The sequence below is a fragment of the Gorilla gorilla genome, chromosome 11 (genome assembly GCF_029281585.2).
Source record: "Gorilla gorilla gorilla isolate KB3781 chromosome 11, NHGRI_mGorGor1-v2.1_pri, whole genome shotgun sequence".
NCBI classification, from domain to species: Eukaryota; Metazoa; Chordata; class Mammalia; order Primates; family Hominidae; genus Gorilla; species Gorilla gorilla.
The window spans coordinates 53,672,284-53,692,265 of NC_073235.2; the positions used below are offsets into that span (position 1 = coordinate 53,672,284).

The 19,982-nt window shown below is 40.2% G+C and overlaps 1 pseudogene; it reads left to right on the forward strand.

Moving 5' to 3' along the window:
- The first annotated feature begins 19,034 nt into the window (after nt 1-19,034).
- LOC101139144 (fatty acid-binding protein 5-like) lies at nt 19,035-19,488 on the forward strand (annotated as a pseudogene).
- Nucleotides 19,489-19,982: the final 494 nt, after the last annotated feature.

Sequence of the window (19,982 nt, forward strand, 5' to 3'; positions counted from 1 at the left end):
ATTCAGATGTGAAGAATGGACAACCCCAGGCAGTGGGAAGACAGCAGAATTTTAAGGAATCACACCATAGCTGCCCACTGCAAGGGCACAAGGGCAGCAGGCAGTCAGGAGTGGAGTAGTTCTTTCTGAGAAAAGGCCTGGAGGTCAACATGCTTCAAAATAAGAGTAGGAAGGAGTAAGAGCTTTAGAAATGGCATCTACAAGGTCATCTATAGAGGGAATTGTTTACAAGTCTTTGCATTAGGCCATTTTTACATTGCTATAAAGAAATACCTAAAACCGGGTCATTTGGAAGCTTCCAATCACGACAGAAGATAAAGCGGGAACAGATGTTTCACATGGTGGGGGCAGGAGCAAAAGAGCGAGGCAGGAGGTGCCCCACACTTTTAAGCAACCAGATCTCGCGAGAACCCACTCACTATCACAAGGAGGTACTAAACCATTCATGAGAAATCAGCCCCAATGATCCAATCACCTCCCAACAGGCCCAACCTCCAACATTGGGGATTACATTTCTACATGAGATTTGGACAAAATCCAAGCTATATCAGACCTGTAGGAAAAAAGAAACTTATCAATCTCTTTAAATCTATATGTAGCAGTAATAACAACCATTGTAATGCCACGTGTATAAGTTAGAAAGTGGGAGCTGAAGAGAGATAAACTCAACAGGGAGAAAATATGTTAAAGATCCAACGGAGCTAAAGTTTATTGTTTATGTGTGTGCATGTGTGTGTGTATGTCCCAGAAGGGTTGAAGCTAGGGCCTGAGGACATCTCACTTGAGAAATGAGATGCCGCTCTCCATCTTCTGTCTAGTTACATCTTCTGATGTGCTGGGAGCCCACAGACCCATAAAGGACATGAAGTGCATGGACCCTTGGGAATCCAAAGTCACAGACTTGTGTGCCCGCCTTGCAAAGAGGGCCCAAGTTGGCTAAATTATGTGGATCTCTATGGAGCAGAGCATTTTAGGAAAAAAATAATGGGGGTTGGTGGGGGGGGGGGAATGGTGAGAGGAAATGCCTGGCCACCAAAGACAGAACCCGCAAAAGTATCCAAGCATCTGGAGACAGCAGTGGTTCCAGGAGTCTTTATTTGAATCACTTTGCATGCCCTAGAAATCCTTTTGTAAAGGAAATAGCCATCACATCAAGATTTTCACACTTTATTTTTAGCATAAAAACAGCCATCAACAAAATCATATTGGGAATTGAATTATAATGCAGATAGAGACAGAGTTGCCCGAGAGAAAAAAGGGGCAAGTCCCGACTCCCACCCCAGACTCCCAAATTGAGGCTCCCCTTATTCCCTAATGCCATCCCTGAGAAGGCTTGTCGATCACTATTTGAAACCCACAAGAAAACCTCATTAGTATTGTGAATCTGAATTTTTCACTCGGAAAGCTGATTTTGCTCTATACAAGATAAAAACAGAACTGTGGTGTTTTCATTGAACTCTGGCAAATAAGAGGTTAGGCTATTATTTGGTTTTCAAATGACAGATGCCAGAGGAAGAACTATCAGCATAATTCAGGATAGCTCAAAGAGCAACACCAGGGTTGATATGGAGTGGAGCCTCCTTGTCCGGCAAGCCATTTCAGCCGTCTTCATTTTATGCAGAAGTCTGTAGAGGTTGAGTAAATCACTGCTCCCAGCCTTGTCTTCTTGGTGTATTTATTTTCCTAAGGTCAAAGGAAGGTAGACTAGAAGTACGTTTACCCCTGAGCTCCAAAGTCAACCTGGCTGGAACCGAATCTTGTGGCATAAACACTTTTACAGCTGGGTGGTTTCATTATGAGATTTAAAACCTAGTATCACCAACAACAGAAGGTCTCTATAAAATAGGAGGCACAGCAATAAAAAGACAAATGAAAACGGGAATATATATAGGTGGCACATCTGGCCCAGATGGGTAAAATCTGAGCCCATCAGATGGCCCATTGGAGTTATCTTGATACCATGAACATCCCTGCTTCCCTTCACTCTGCCCTAGTATTTTCTAAATTGAATCTTTAGTCTACCTTCACGCACTTAATGCTTTTCTCTCCTCCCTACCCCAAACATCCTTTTTGTATAATCAGGGCTCCCAGCATAGAATCTAAATGCTGTGTCCTATCTGGGTATGTCCAACAGTGAAAATATTTCCAGATCCCAGGAAAAGCTCAAGCAATTACTCTTACTTTTCTTAGCCATGCTTTCCCAGCTACACTATTCAAAGTTGTGCTTATTCAGGGTTGATAGTTAAAATATTTAATGATGGGAATTGAAGGGACATCCATGTCCCTACTGGCATCTGCCTACTGAACATCAGTCCGCCATTTAGGACATAGACTACTACAGTCTGGCATAAATACTTTGAATTCTCAATAAAACAGTAGCATTCCAGACCCCAAGAAACAGGGTAAAATGAAAGTTTTATTTTATTTTATATATTTAAGGTGTATAATATGATGTTTTGATATACATAACGTTATGTGTCACTAACAACAGGGATATGTTCTGAGAAACATGTTGGTATGCAATTTCATCACTGTGTGAACACCACAGAGTGCGCTTACCCAAACCTAGATGGTACAGCCTATTACAGACCCAGCTATATGGCACAGCCTGTTGCTCCTAAGCTACAAACCTGTACAGCATGTTACTGCACTGAATACTGTAGGCATTTGCAACACAGCAGTAAGTATGTGGTATCAAAACATATCCAAACACAGAAAAGGTACAGTAAAAAAAATGGTATAAATAAAAAATGGTACACCTGTATATGGTACTTACCATGAATGGAGCTTGCAGACTGGAGGTTGCTATAGGTGAGTCAGTGAGTGAGTGGTGAGTGATGGGAAGGCCTAGGACATTACTGTCCACTACTATAGACTTTATGCACACTGTATACTTAGGCTACACTAAATTTATTTTTTTAAATATTTTCTTCAATAATAAATTAATGTTAGCTTACTGTAACTTTTTTACTTTATAAACTTTTAAAGTTTTTTGAAATTTTTTACTCTTTTGTAATAACACAGCTCAAAACACACTTTATACAACTGTACAAAAATATTTTCTTTTTTATATCTTCATCCTATGAGCTTTTTTCTATTTTTAACATTTTCAATTCTTTTTTTACTTTTTAAACTTTCTTATTAAAAACAAAGACATAAGCACACATGTTAGTCTAAGCCTACCCAGGGTCAGGATCATCAATATCACCTTCTTCCACTGACACATCTTGTCCCACTGGAAGGTCTTCGGGGGCAATAACACGCATGGAACTGAGGCTGTTTACAGTTAATTTTTTTTTATAACTAGAAGGACACTCTAAAATTAACATAAAAAGTATAGTGTAGTTAATACATACATCAGTGACATAGTCATTTATTGTCATTATCAAGTATTCTGTATGTACATGATTATATGTGCTCTATGTTTATACAACTGGCAGCACAGTAGGTTTGTTTACACCAACTTGTTTATGGCATGAGCATGTGACCAATTGTTGCACTACAACATTACCATGGCCAAGACTTCCTAGGTGATAGGAATTTTTCTGCTCTATTATAATCTTTTTTTTTTTTTTTTTTGAGACCGAGTTTCGCTCTGTTGCCAGGCTGGAGTGCAGTGGTGCGATCTGGGCTCACTGCAACCTCCGCCTCCCAGGTTCAAACGATTCTCCTGCCTCAGCCTCCCAAGTAGCTAGGACTACAGGTGCGCGCTGCCAAGCCCAGCTAATTTTTGTATTTTTAGTAGAGACAGGGTTTCACCATGCTGGCCAGGCTGGTCTCAATCTTTTGGCCTCGTGGTCTGCCCACCTTAGCTTCCCAAAGTGCTGGAATTACAGGCATGAGCCACCGCACCCGGCCTATAAACTTCTGAGACCAACTTTGTATATGTAGTCCATCGTTACCTGAAACAGTTACGCAGCACATAACTGTACATATGGACAGTGAAAAGTTACTATAGCCAAGCAAATTAACATGTCCACTATCGCACATAGTTATCAATTTTTTCTTTGTGGCAAGAGCACCTAAAATCTATTCTTTTGGCAAAAATCCCGAGGACAGTACGGTATTATTCAGTACAGTCCTCATGTTGTATATTAGATCTCTAGACTTGTTCATCCTTCGCATCCTCTGACCTGTATCTCTCTCTCTCCCGCTCCTGGTAATCACTGTTTTATTCTTTATCTCTGTGTTGTGACTTTTTTAAAAAGAGTTTACTAATGTATCCATAGCTACACCACTGTTAAACAGATCCAGATGGACTTGTGCTCTTTTAAATACATTGTTATAGCAGATTATGTTACAATAAGGGTTCATTATATATTTAATTAGCATTCGCTACACTCTATTTTTAGCTGAGTCCTATTATTTCCACACATCTCACCACACTAACATATATGCATCTGTTTTCTGGTAAAAACATACACCAGAAAAAAAATGATAAAATCAGAAATTAATTTTACTTATGAAAGTCAAATGTCTTAAACAAAAGGTGGCCCAACCTCTACTGAACGTGTTTCCCACTCAAGCATTAGTTCTTTTCTAATGGAAGCTGTACCATCCTCAAATTCTTTTTTTTTTTTCTTTTGAGATGGAGCCTTGCTCTGTCGCCCAGGCTGCAGTGCAGTGGTGCAATCTTGGCTCACAGCAACTTCTGCCTCCCGGGTTCAAGCGATTCTCCTGCCTCAGCTTCTCGAGTAGCTAGGATTACAGGAGTGTGCCACCATGCTTGGCTAATTTTTATATTATTAGTAGAGACGGGGTTTTGCCATGTTGGCCAGGCTGGTCTCAAACTCTTGACTTCAGGTGATCCACCCACCTCGACCTCCCAAAGTGCTGGGATTACAGGCATGAACCACCGTGCCCAGCCCTCAAATTCTTTTCTTGCATGCATCTGCTTTCATCTTCTGGGACAAAGAATTACAATGTAGTCACAAAGCAGGGAAGATTTAGGACATTCCCTGCCAGAATAAATCAAATCAGACTTAAAGGCAAATATATTTCGTTTTCAAGCTATTTTATGAGGAAAAAAATAAGTCATTAATTTTGATAGCTTTTAGTGTAAATAGGTAAACAAACAAAGCCCCCCATATATTATTAACCTTTTTATTAATGTACGTTGAGTTTAGTTGTACAGCTAAACTTTTCTAAAGTGTTTAAGCCAGCAAATCATCTTAGCTAGCCAGAAAAATATATTTGCCATATTCTCCTTCTTATCTACGTATAGTCAATAGCTAATTAGCTAGTCGGGTGTGGTGGCTATGCCTGTGATCCCAGCACTTTAGGAGGCTGAGGTGGGGGGATCAGTTGAGGTCAGGAGTTCAAGACCAGCCTGGCCAACATGGTGAAACCCCATCTCTACTAAAAATACAAAAATTAGGCATGGAAGCGCGCACCTGTAATCCCAGCTACTCAGGAGGCTGAGGAAGGAGAATCACTTGAACCTGGGAGGCAGAGGCTGCAGTGAGCTGAAATCGTGCCACTGCACTCCAGCCTGGGCAAGAGAGCAAGACTCTGTGTCAAAGAAAAAAAATAGCTAATTAGCTGATGCTGGACTGTTTACATTCTGGATTATTGGTGGCAAATCTGATTTTTTTTAGCTTTGCAAAGTCTTTCTAAATTTAAAAAAAAAAACTAAACTTTATTATGATTTGGAGTGCTCTTATTATAGGAAAGATGAATAAAGAGAGGACCAATGCTTCAGAATGAGGCTCCCCTTGCTAAAAGGATTAACTCAAATTTAGGAACATGATATTAGTGGTTCACCTAGGGCCTTTGGGAGGAAGGGACTACATCTTACACGACGTTGATTCGAAAGGCAGAGTGCCAACTTCTTAATTTACCATCACAGGATATTCCCTCTGGAGGTGATCACCAGGAGGCCAAGTTACAAATCAGAAAGATGTGGACCACCCTAGAATTTGGTTGGTGGGGGACAACAGTCTTGGTTAGCCTAACATATGGAAATTAATCTAAAGTATGAAAATGAATCTGAAGCAATGATTCTCAATCTTCAACTCAACATCAAAATCACCTAGAGGCCTTGTTAAAATACAACTCCTAGCATTTCCAAGTCAGTAGGTCTGTAATAAGACCCAAGAATTTGCGTTTCTACAAATTCCCAAGTGAGGCTATGCTGCTGATCCCAAGCCCACAACTGGAAGGAACTAGATAAACTGTATTTTTATCCATTTATGTGTATTTTTGTCTGCAGAACTCATATTGGTGTTTAAAACTAATGTCTATCCTCCCCTGAACAATGGTGGATTCACAAATGTTTTACTCTCCAGATTAAACATTCTTCATCAGTCAACTATGGGACATCTTTATTTCACGTCATAATTCTCAAAAACTTAGTGTATACTACTTGTGCTTTAGATTAAAGCCTTCCTGGTGCAGTTATTTGGAAACATGCTATTCTCTCATTATAAATACACGTTTGCAATAGGTCTCTTAAATGTGCTACTTTGGCTGGTTATTTCCGCACATTGTATAATGATTATTTCTAGCTTCCACTTCAGTCTTCAACATTTTACTAATTTCAAGGACTAAAGATGCCATCTAGATCAGTAAGATTGTATTCATCTATAACTAACAAAAAACTTGATTTACAGAAGCTCTGACCTAAATGTTTATTTTTCCACATAAAAAGAAATCTGAATTGAAACCCTCCAGAGCTACTGCAGCTTTTCAAATATGTGGTCAAGGACCCAGACTCTTGCATTCTGCTCTGCCTTAGGGTGAATGTTGGATTTGGTTACTTGATTGTTGCCTCATTGTAACAAAATGGTTGCAGCATCCCCAGACCCCAATCATTATTTCAGAAGGAAAGAGTAATAAAATAAGGAAGAAGAGTACTTACATCTGAAACTCATAAGCTTGCCATGAAACCCTCAATTCAAATCTCTTTGGCTGGCACCATGATAAATGACCACTGCTAGTTGTTCAGAAGGGTGATCATTTTTAGGTGGATATGTGACTGCCCCCCTCCCGCTAAAACTGGCATTCAATTAGGAAAGAGAGAGGAGAGATTTCATTTACCAATGTATGCTCCACTGCTACAGTTGGATATTTCACCCTGTCAGACCTCAGCTCTCACTACAATCAAGACAGTTCTGGGAGTCTTCGACCTAGACACAAGATCACCAGACTGCATCCTAAAGAAAGCAGGCAAGCACTCTTTTCTTCTTTTGCAAGAGCTGCAAATCTCACCAAATCATTAGCATGAAATATGCATGGCACCAGTGATGCCCAAAGTGCTGGAGATTTGTGAACACATCCGTAAATAAAAGTATCTTCATCAAATATTCCTAAAGCAGCCTGCAGGCCCACCCACATGTAGCCGGAACTCCAGAAAGAGTGTTTCAGTCATTCTCTTAACACATTGCACGCTAAGGTATTGCACTGGCTAATAAAAGGTTATGACACTGAATAAGACATCACCCCTAACCTCAAGAAACTTAGAGATGAACATGAGAATGATCAGAGTAAGAAGCGGGATGACACACTGGACTTTGTTCCTCTTATGTCCATTTCTTCTCCAACTACATCAGGGAAGCTGATCTCTGTATAAAGAAACCACAAGGTGATGTGCCTGGGTCATAATGAAACAGAATTCCTGGCCTATGGCAGCAGAGCATCACTGTCCAATCACTGTGTCCCCTCTATTCTCAAGAAAACTACCCTTCAAACCCAATGTGGCATAGCAGTGAAAGGTTCAAGCTCTGGGGTTGGCCCCCTCTTTTCCACTTACCTGTAGGAAACTCAGGCACGTGCTTAGCTTCTGCACCTTAGTCTTTCCACCTGAATATAAGCATGATGATAACAGTGTCAAACTTACAGAATTTGTCATAGATTTCAAATATATGTACAAACTTAGAACTGTGCTTGAGAGATAAGCACTAGAGGAGGATTAGCTGGTGCTTATAAACACCAAGAAACTGAGTTTCATCACCTATAGCACTACATGTTCACACTCTGCCCCACGAAGTGCCTGGACCTTCTTCATCAAAGTCCCCAAAATTCTTGCTCAGAAATTTCCACTGTAAAAGGAAGCCTGTGTTCCACATCCCACGGCCTGTGCCTAAGATCAATCTCAATGGGCATCAAATCTTTTATTTTTCAGAGTAGAAAGCCACAGGATGGGCTTTCTCACTTTTACAATAAAAGAGCTGGCAGGACCCAGGAAAACAGTTCCTCTCTTTAGGGGAGAGTCTCAGATACAAAACAATTGAAGTAGAAACTCAACTTCATTAGAATTGTTTTGACCACCTGAGCTCATTTCTCCATGTGCTTAAACAATGCAAAATAAGCCACAAAGGACTCAGCCTGGCAGAAGTTGAAACATAAAGAGTATTATTTTAACCTTAAATTGGCAACTAAAAGACTCCCAACCAGGCTGTCCCAAGTAGATCTGGCACTCGCACCCTGAGATTTGGGATTTGGCTGCAGCTGGTCCCAAAAGGTTGAGCTAAGGCTTACGAGCCTCATCTACCCTCGTAACCAATGATGCTAACCAGGCTCGGTGCTCATCAGCTCACTCACAGACACAACCAGCTCCCTGAGGAGGGGGATTTTCACAGTCCAGGGCAGCCCAAGATGCAAACAGAAACATTTCCTTTCTACACTGACATATAAAGGAGTCCCTTGCAGTTCAGCATTCCAGGCAATGTGTTAGTCTCTTCCTTTAATCTTCCTGAGTCCAAGGCTGTGTGTGCCTCTCTCTCTAATCCCGATACCTAGTCCTGCATCTCAAGCCCTGTGGGTGTTCAATAAATATTTGCTAAATATATAAATGCCTCATAATCCAAAGGCCACCTTGGGTGTGATAACTGCTGGCTGATTATCTCTGAATGAGATCTTCCCGACTGCATCCCATTCCAAAATAGGATTAGAGACAGCCTCCACGGGCACACGAGAGAACTACAGCCAAGAGAATCTTGGCCCTGACTTCAGCATTCAGCACCGTGGGGACCTAGCCTTGGAAGCCTGACAGAGAATCTATACCAAGGGTCTTGTCTGATGAGGCCCTTAAGGATGCGGGAGGAAGGAGTGCCAGGTTGGCTCAGCTGTTTGGATCCCTTCGCACTATCCTCTCCTTGATTTATCAGGTTAATCACAGCTGCCTAAATCCTACTAAAATTGGGAAATTAAAGCACAGTAGCACTGTTCCATTATCCCATTAGGGATACATCCTATTCCGATTTCCATTCCAGTAGGCAGATAGAAGTGCTCATTCATCACCCTCAAAGGGTGCTCATTAACGCCTGGCCATCTCAATTGTTCTCCTTACCTTGAGAACAGATGTAAAGCTGCAACTCCCAACTATCACCATGATTGAATTCCTTCCAGCTTTGGGCAATTCTGTAGGTTTCCTCCTTCCAAAGTGAGGAAAGAGGTTTTCTTGATTCTCCTTTCTGAACACTTTCTATTCACTTAGGCACAAATCTCTCAGCCTTCCTACACATGGTGGTCTCAGCATGGCTGTTTTCTGCCTAGGTGAATATTTGACATTCATTTTGGCTGCTTCTATGTTTGGTGCATTCTTATCTAAAGAACTTGCTATCAAAGCTGAAAATAAATGATAGGTACTTGCTCTCCTAGCATTATTTATAGCCAGAACCAAATTTGTAATAAAGGTTTCAGCAAAAAAAGACCCATCCACACTGGACTTAGGAAAAAATGGGGAATGTTTCTCTGTCTCTCTCTCTCCCTATCATGAAGTGGCAGCAGAGGGCAGTGGCTACAAGGTTGAGTCCTTGACACAAGAATTGGGGGCGGCGCGGGTGGGGAGTGTTTGTCAGCTTTGGTTGGGCTAAATGATTCTCTGGTGCAGAGTGGTACAAATGTTTGCATCTATGTCTTGGTGGCAGCTAAAAACCAGTTCTGACTCAGGGTTTGAGATGTTGATTACCTCTGGCTTGGCACTGCAGCCCTCCCGAAAATTCTGTAAGTTACTCTATATCCTTTTGACAAACTCTTTTTCTGTTTAGTTACCCAGAGTCGAAGTCTATTGTTTCTAACTTAGAGCCCTGACTAACCCAGTAAATTTCCTGCAGAACTGATGCTTTTCCCCAAATTCTCCTCTCATAATAGTGATGGCTTTGGACCCCCCGTGTAAAGGTGAGTGTAAAGCTTTATTCTGGATACAACTTTCAGACACCCAGATGGGCACATTGAGATGGTTCCAGTGAAGCCCAAGCTCACCCAGCTAGTGAGTAGAAGAGTGGAGACTTGGACCCAGGTTTTCTGACTCAAGTCATATACATTTTTTTAGAGACAGGGTCTCACTCTGTTGCTCAGGCTGGAATGCAGTGGTGTAATCATACCTCGCTGTAGCTTCAAAGTCCTGGACTCAAGTGATCCTCCCACTTCAGCTTCCCAAGTAGCTGAGACTGTAGGTGCGTGACACCACACCGGCTAATTTTTTTTTTTTTTTTTTTTTTTTTTTTTTTGTAGAGAAGGGGTCTTACTATGTTGCTTAGGTTGATCTCGAACTCCTGGCTTCAAGTGATCTCCCCTGCCTCAGCCTCCCAAAGTACTAGGATTACAAGTGAGAGCTATTCTGTTTTTCTCAGCAAAAAGAAACAAATCCCTCTTGAGTTGTCAAGCCAACTTAAGTAAGTGCTGTACTTTACATTCACTTGTAACAACTTTAATATTATACTAAAAGTAGGAGCTACACATCATTGCTCAAGGAAAACCTTACATGTTGTTTTTCATTGTCACACAGTGTAGATCATCTGTAATACCACAGTTTTGCAGGCCACCCAAGGCAAAGCTGGTGCTACAACTCCAAAACCTTTTCTCACGCGTAGCTAATTGGCTGCTTCTGTGTAGTGTGCATCTGCGTGTCTGCTCCCACCCATGGAGTTATATTCTTATTAAGAATCAGTTGTGTTTGTTCTGAAACCTAGTTAGGACCATTGTACTTGTTATTGCAAATTCATAATTGATTAAAATATGGGGAAAGCCAATGAAATACTAATTTTTTTTAATTTATTGTTTTGAAAAGATTCAATAGAGGCAAGTAAGTAAAACTTCTGAGGAATTAGGAAGTTTACAACCGTCCAACTGTAAAGTCATAAAAGTAAAGAAAGATTCTATCCTCAGAATGCTTTTCAATGGACTTTCAATTCTCAATTCACATTCTTATTCTCATTCTTAAAGTTCTCCATTTAAAGACACTGACACTGGCAATTACGGAAGACGCGTTATGTACATAGTTTATGCAACAAAGAAATAAAGCTATTCCAATCAGCACAACAATACTTAGAGAATGCCCTGAACCTACCACATCATACTGAAGAGTGAATATGCATATGCATGCTTTAAAGTACACGTAAATGTAATGCGTAAATTATTATGCATCCTTTTTTGTGACTCTCCACTTTTAGCTGTCAGTAGATTAGCTGGGTCCAGTTGCATCAGATAGGAAACCAGCCACTTTTCTTTTTTTGCAGTCACTCTTCTGGAAGAGAAATCCACCTGTTCTGGATGATGTAGTTATGGGACAGACTTAATTACCTGTCGTGTGTCTGGGTGCTGTTGATCTACCTTTCTAGACCATTTTTGCTATGTACACCAGCTTCTGTGAGGTGGGCTCTTCCTCCCGTTCATAGAGAATTGGGAATTCATTGCTTGCAGAATTCTCAGAGACACAGCCAGGCACAGTGGCTCATGCTTGTAATCCCAGCACTTTGGGAGGGAGAGGTGGGTGGATCACCTGAGGTCAGGAGTTCGAGACCAGCCTGGCCAACATGGTGAAACCCGTGTCTTACTAAAAATAAAGAAATTAGCTGGGCATGGTGGCGGGTGCCTGTAATCCCAGCTACTCCAGGAGGCTGAGGCAGGAGAATCACTTGAACCCAGGAGGCAGAGGTTGCAGTGAACCAAGATCATGCCACTGCACTCCAGCCTGGGCGACAAGAGTGAAACTCTGTCTCAAAAAAAAAAAAAAAAAAAAAAGAATTCTCAGAGATTTAGCACTCTTAAAGAAATCATCAATTTATGTTTTGTCATATGCAGGAACATAGTCCTGAGACAGCACTAAGTGATGTGAAGTTTCATGTCCAGATCAATCCAAATATGCCATGTTATAATCTAGAATTTTTAAAATAGTGGCAAGTTTTATGATCTTCTATAGATCATAGTAGAGATTGGATAAGGAGCATGCCCAATTTCCTACCAGTGGCTATTTGTCATGCAAGTAGGTGGTCATTCAGAATTTTCCTTCAATGTAGTAGAATAATCCAGCCATTCTTTTATATTCGAAAGTTATTAATTAAGCAACTATTATGTGTTAGGAACTATTCTAGACATTGAGGCTATAATGATGAGCAAAATAAAGTTCTGCTCTCATGGATCCTATATTCTCATAGAGTAATTTATCCTCCCTACCAGTGAGCTCCTAGAAAATACAAATTGTATCTAAATCATCTTTGTATTTCTAGCACTTAACATGGTGTCTGACATTTTACCCAATCACAGCATTAAAGAAGTAGAAAATCTTTGCAAACTGTATATAAACATTCTGAATCTATGAACACACACTGAAATTAATCATTTTGTCTTCTTCCTACAACAGCCACTATTGGAACTTAATATTTACAACGCTATTTTTACTTTTCTGGTTCATGGATTATTTTAGTAGAGAAATTTTAATTCAGCAAATATTCGAATGCCTGCTTTGTGCCAGGCATTGTGCTAGAGACCCAAATGGCTTTAGGATAGAACGGCATCCAATCTTCACACTGATTTCTCTCCTGAAGAAACAGAAACAGATGTTCTCTTTTAAATCTGCCTGCACAGCCTAGATTTCTCACAGCTTAGGAGAAGAAAGTTATCATACAATTCTCAGTACTCCTTTGCCTATCACTCCCAAAAGAAAGTTATTTTCTGGAAGCAGTAGAAGAAAAGTACCTTGCCTCAATGAAATCTGATCATTTGTTTGGGGATATTGTTTTCTAGAGCTGGAAACTGTGCAATCTGCTTGTGGAACTGCAGAAATGGTGTGGGCAAGGCTGAGGAGAGGAAGGTTCTGCTTAGCCACACTCCTCCTGCCCTTCCTGGGCTCCCAGACAACTCGCCAGTAGAGTAATAAAGATCTTCTCCACTTTCTGCGAGCTTTATATGGAAGTACTCGTCTACCCTTTAATAGGTAAAGATAACCGCAGTTTTAAAAAAATTATTTAAAATATTAATAATATTAAAATTATAATAATTTATCACTATAATAATGAAATGTTATTAAAATATTATTTTAAAATATAATAAAGTTATTATACTCAATGTTGGTCTAAAAAGAAAGTAGACCTCTGGGAGTGTTAGGGGTGACAACTAAAACTTGCTAAAACTTTCAGGAGGTGACACATACCAAACATCCAACTGAAAAACTGTAATCTACAGTAGATCATTCAGATTTTCCAAGTATGTAAATAAAATACACTCACCTGGCTGGGCGCAGTGGCTCAGGCCTGTAATCCCAGCACTTTGGGAGGCCGAGGCAGGCGAATCACGAGGTCAGGAGTTCAAGACCAGCCTAGCCAACATGGTGAAACCCAGTCTCTACTAAAAATACAAAAAAAAATTAACCGGGCATAGTGGCAGGCGCCTATAATCCCAGCTACTTGGGAGGCTGAGGCAGGAGAGTCGCTTGAACCCAGGAGGCGAAGGCTGCACTAAGCCAAGAGTGTGCCACTGCACTCCAGCCCGGGCAACAGAGTGAGACTCCATCTCAAACAAAAAAAAAAACACTCACCTAATGACAACGGAGAATACATTTTATTGACATTTCTCCAAACCCATACAAGGTACAACACCAAGAGTGAGCCCTAATGTAACTGGAGACTCTGGGTGATAATTACACATCAATGCAGGCTCATCATTTGTGACAAATGTACCACTTCAGTGGCCGGTGATGATGATGGAGAAGGCTACGCATGTTGTGGGGGCAGGGGATATATAGAATACCTCTGTTCCTTCTGCTCAATTTTGCTGTAAACCTAAAACTACACTAAAAAATTAAGTCTATTTAAAAAAAACACTCTGATCTTTAAAAATGTCTTCTTCAAACATATATTAATATTTATGTAGCCATAGCAGCATAAAAGCCTAATGCTCTCAGAGAAGACTAGGGGTGGAGAATTCATTTTAAATGTCTTTAACTGGTGTAATAATCATCAAGAGGATGAATGGAGAAAAGTGCAACAATGTATTTATCAGAAAAACGGAGAATTCAGTCTCAGAATAAACTCTGACATCTATGTCTGTTTACCTGAGCCTTTAGATGGCTCGTCCAGTTTGTAATCTTTCAGAAACAAAAGAGCAAACAGTGAAAAATCATTCATGCCCTCTGGATAACTGCCAGCCCATTTCTAAAGTACCTCACTACAAGGAGCTAAGAATGTGGACAAAGAGAAATTAAATGGGATTTTTTAAATGCTTTCTTTAAAAAACTGAATGTGCTTTTCCATTTTGTGCTATTTTTCTTCTCTATACGCACTGCTTCTCCTGGATGAAGCTGTTACATAACTGCTCTTGCGGAGAGGAGATCATTTCCTGGCCCCAAAGGAGTTCTTGGAATACTGAGAGAACATGTTACAAGATGGACCCCAAAAGAAGAGCATCTGGTTTCCCTAAGTATAATGCTCGCAGCAGAGAAATCACCATAAATAGCTTTAACAGAGACCAAATGTGTCCGTTTCAATCCAGTGTTTTATCACCCACCAAGGGAATTTATCTGGGTGAAGGGAGAGACGGGGAGTGAAGTCATTTAGCAGGGCATGGTTCATAACTCTTTTATTAGGACCAACAGGTCAAGGTCTTTAATAGCTGTAAGATGGAAAGTTAAAGTCATTGTTATCCAACCACATTTAAAGAATGAAAACATAATTGAGAGAGAAGAAAACTAGTTCCTCCGAAGGTTAGGGAAAAGAGAGAGGGCTGTATTTAAAAAGTGATTTGGAGAATTAGAGAGGGAGGTTGTATGTGCTTTTTTGCTCAATCAGAATATACTTGGAAAAAATCATAACTAAAATTTCCTGAGTAGTACTATCTTCTTGATCCTGATACATTTGGGATTTTCTTACTGTCTCCAAGGAAATGAGTTGAGGATGCTCATCTTAGGAGAATTAGCATGTACTAAAAGTGAAATAACAGGCTTCTGTCATAGGAGAAATATAATCATGGAACACACTGATCTGCTGCGAATTAACAAAAACCGTAACAAACAGTTGGTAATTCAAGCACATGTCTATGCAAAGAATATATGCATATTTAAGGATTATTTATTTTATTTAAATAAGAAGAAGCAGCCATATGGCATGGAATGGATAAGATATTTTAGTGCACTGTAAAAGGTGCATCTCACTCTATTTATGAGGAGGTTAGGAGAAACTCCACAAATAAAACTTAATGGATTGAATTCTGGTGAGACACGGTGACTCTCTCAAAGGGAAATTCAGACATTCCATGGAGAGCCTGTAGGATTAACTAAATTGCTGGCATTTTTCCTTGTCAGGATGGCAGAAAACACCAATGTACCACTACTGCTGGAGGCTTTGCCGTATCTCCTGGCATCACCAAAATCCTCTTGCTTTGGAAAATTAATCTGAACTGTGTGAAATTTGACCACAGTATCCACTGGAAGAATCTATTTTAACTATCCTGAATCCACTCTCCAGAGAAGTCCTTACTTGTTAGATGTCTTATGGACCAAGTTGTGAGTACTTCAATTTAGATAACGTGGCATAAATGGAATAATTAAAAAATAAATAGAGCCTGGCACATGGGCAAAACTGAGACGTTTTTCTTATTTGTCTTCCAAACTATTCTTTTCAGATCTGATCATGTGCAGACAATTTAAATCAGAAATAGCTTGAGTGTTTCCCCTGCTGCAGTCCTGCCATTCTTATAATGAAAGAGCTAACTGCCATCTTCATCAGCACATTACAGCATGCAAACAATCCAAACCTTAGTACAGATGATTGATTGAGCCACTAAAGGCATCAAAATCCTCTAATTGAGCTGTCTGAACAATATTAAACGCCCACAGAGATGTGGTGGGAAAAGAATTCAGACCTACCTCATCAAAAATAAACCCTGTTTAATTGCAATCAGCAGCTTCCTTGCCTTTGTTTCATCCTGTCATCCACTAGATCCACCACCATGAAGTCCTATCTCTGCCTTGCCCAGGCAGAATTGTTTGATTTATTGACGGCTCAATACCGTGACCAGTATTAGGTACACCCATATACTTATTACTGAGCACATACCTCTAACACCATTTTACTCTCTGGCAGCTGCCTTTGATCTCTGCTTCAAACCTGCATTTGTTGAATAACCAGGCTCTCTGACCTCTACCACATCTGATATTTTCCCCTCCAGGTCATCTTGCCGTCCTTCATTGCAGATGTCGACTATAATTTATCCCTTTTGCTAACACCACAGGAAATCAGGTCCCTCTGAGGCCAATACCAGCATCCTGAGCTGATTGTGGTTATAATAAACTGCTGCCCACCATCCATCCACCCACCTCCACTGGCTCTTCCTCTCCTCCTCTTTGAGCTGCCAGTCATTGCAAGAGCTCATTGACTGCCTGCGTGTGTCTACTTATAATAAAGTCATTACAGTGAACGTTGCTTTTGTTAAAGGGAAGCCACACTGTTACAACTGGGTTTAAAGGATATGTTTTCTCCTAAGAATGACAGTCTCTGATGGGTGTTCTTCCTTGTCACTTTGAGAGTGGCATGAGGAACAGTTGGAGGGGATGGAAATGTCCTATATCTTGCTTAGGGCTGTGGTTACCTAAATACATACAAAACTCGATGAACTCTATACTTTAAAATATACCTATTATTGCCTAAAAAGTACACTTCAAAAAGGCGATTGGAAAAAGCCATAGACAGATTGATAAACAAAACGAAGCATCAGCTAACTGCAAAACCAAACTCATCCAAATAACAAACCATCTCCAATTTTCTAACTTTACACCTAGGATCCAATTCCCTAAACTGAATATAATTTAGAGTTTTTATTTCATTCAGAGATTGTTAATGCAAAATTCAAAATGGTTGACATGTCATCTAAGCCCTGCCCAGTGTTTGATGAGACAGCATAAGCTATTACCTTGACACAACTTTAGGAAAAGCAGGCAGCCTAATTTCCCCTATATACATATGGCTGGAGGCAAGAAATCTGATTTCAACAGAGAATTTCAAATAATCGGCATCCTCCACAACCCATATAAAGTGAGGCCAGGTTTGGAGGGATTCCAAAGCCGGGGGTAGCAAGAAGCCTTAGGCCAAACAGATGATTTAAAAGACATGTGAAGAAAAATTTCAAATATAATGTTTATAGAGCAAAATAACACTTGTTTTTTTCATTGTGCAAGGATATCTTGAAGGTGAGAGCCAAGCTCAGTTGCTGCTTGTAAATCAAAATAACCCTTTCATTTTTACCTAACAAAGACGAGAAAGGGGAGAGAACAAGGTTACAAGGTGATATTCTTACCTAGTGAGAATACTAAAAGGAATGCTGTTGTTGTCAAAATGTGTAAGGTCTATAAATCATATGGGTTAGACTAACAGGACACACAATTAAGCATAATATTGGGAAAGCATGATTTTTTCCTTGACAAGGATGAATTGTTCAATATAAACCCTGGGAAGAACTAATATGAACAAAGAAAAAAATAAAGAGAATCCAGAATAAGGTAGTTTCTGAATATCAGATGTTACACAGCAAAGGAAAAATACCATAAAATATTTCGTGCATGATAAAACCTTGCTTATTCAAATTTTTGGTACATAGGAATGGCACATATACTGCAAAATAGAAGGTGATTAAGAAACAAGTTATTTAATTTTAGAGGGTAGTCACACATATGGACCCTACACACACATACACACACACACTTTTACACTCCCCGGTCTTAACACTCTTCACACTCCAGCTTATTGTTCACAGTGTAGATCCCAGCTGAAGGCTGGTGTGGAAGAAGCCAGGCAACAAAAGATGTGCATATGGGTTTAAGAATTTTCACTGTATTTTTAGGATGGATGTTGACAAATGACTTTAAAGTAGCTCAAAGAGAGAGGCATCATTTCTTGAAAAATGATGCTCCCTGGTTCATATAAGCTGACATATTATAACATTTATTTTGGTTTAACAAGCTGACAGCCTTCCAGCTGTAAATTAAGAGGCATTTCTACATCAGCTGCACTGAGTCTTTATCAAGGCAGTTCTTGACCATTCAAGAGACTGCTGCCTAACCAGTCAAGAGATTCGATCTAATCAAGTACATCATATCCTTTCAAAGGTTTCAATAAAAAATACTTCCATGTGTTAGCATTTAAATACTGAAACACTAAAACATTTAGAAATATACCAACTCTCTAATATACTGCAAGAGGTAGGTGTTATTATATCATCATATAACAGACAGAAGAGCTGTGGTTTAGACAGGGTAAGTAATGGGCATAAAGTCACATGTAATAAACGGAGGAGCCAGATGGATCTGACACCTAAGGCCATGGCAGCTGTAGAAGGCAAAATTGAATTTTGGTCACCAGTAGGACACCTATATAATTAGGACATTAAAAACACTAAAAGATAAAACCTTGTATTCAGCTGGGCGTGGTGGCTCACGCCTGTAATCCCAGCACTTTGGGAGGCTGAGGTGGGTGGATCACTTGAAACCAGGAGTTCGAGAGTAGCCTGGCCAACATGGTGAGACCACCCCCGTCTCTACTAAAAATACAAAAAAATTAGCCGGGCATGGTGGTGCGCACCTGTAATCCAAGCTACAGGGGAGGCTGAGGTGGGAGAATCTCTCGAACCCAGGAGGCGGAGGTTGCAGTGGGCTGAGATGACGCCACTGCACTCCAGCCTGGGCGACAGAGCAAGACTCCGTCTCAAAACAAACAAGCAAACAAAAAACCTTGTATTCATTGAGAAGAAATTGTGTATTGCATTATTTTTTCACTTGAGAAGCTGGTATTTCAAAATGGTTAAGAACACAAACCAGCAGGCTGCCCATGCCGATCCCGCTCCGCTGGCTCCGCACACCCGCCTGCGCGCACCATGGGGCCACCGTTCAGCAGCTGGAAGGAAGATGGCGCCTGGTGGACAGCAAAGGCTTTGGTGCATACGTGAAGAAACTAGGAGTGGGAATATCTTTGCGAAATATGGGCGCAATGGCCAAACCAGATTGTATCATCACTTGTGATGGCAAAAACCTCACCATAAAAACTGAGAGCACTTTGAAAACAACACAGTTCTCTTGTACCCTGGGAGAGAAGTTTGAAGAAACCACAGCTGATGGCAGAAAAACTCAGACTGTCTGCAGCTTTACAGACGGTGCATTGGTTCCGCATCAGGAGTGGGATGGGAAGGAAAACACAATAACAAGAAAATTGAAAGATGCAATCAGTGGTGGATTGTGTCACGAACAATGTCACCTGTACTCGGATCTATGAAAAAGTAGAATAAAAATTCCGCCATCACTTTGGACAGGAATTAATTACAAGAATGAACAAGCCCTCAGTTCAATAAGCAAATCTCCATACCGCTTTTTTTTTATTACTGTGTTCAATTATCTTTATCACAAACATTTTACATGCAGCTATTTCAAAGTGTTGGATTAATTAGTATAATCCGTTTGGTTAATAAATATATGCGTTTGTGCTAAAAAAAAAAAAAAAAAGGAAAAGAAAACAGACTATGTAGCCAGATTACCTGGTTTCAAATTCCAGCTCTGGCACTTGCTAGCTGTGTGACCTTAGGCAAGTTACTTAACTTGTCTGTGCCTTGGTTTCTTCATCTATGAAATGGGGATAATAATAATACTTAATGCATAAAGTTTTTATAAGGGCTACATTTATGTGTAGTAATGGTATTGTGAGTATCCTTCTTTAAAGTTCTTTATGTTTTTGAGAAGCACATTGAACTACTTAGAGAAAAATGTCTATGATATCAAGATAGTT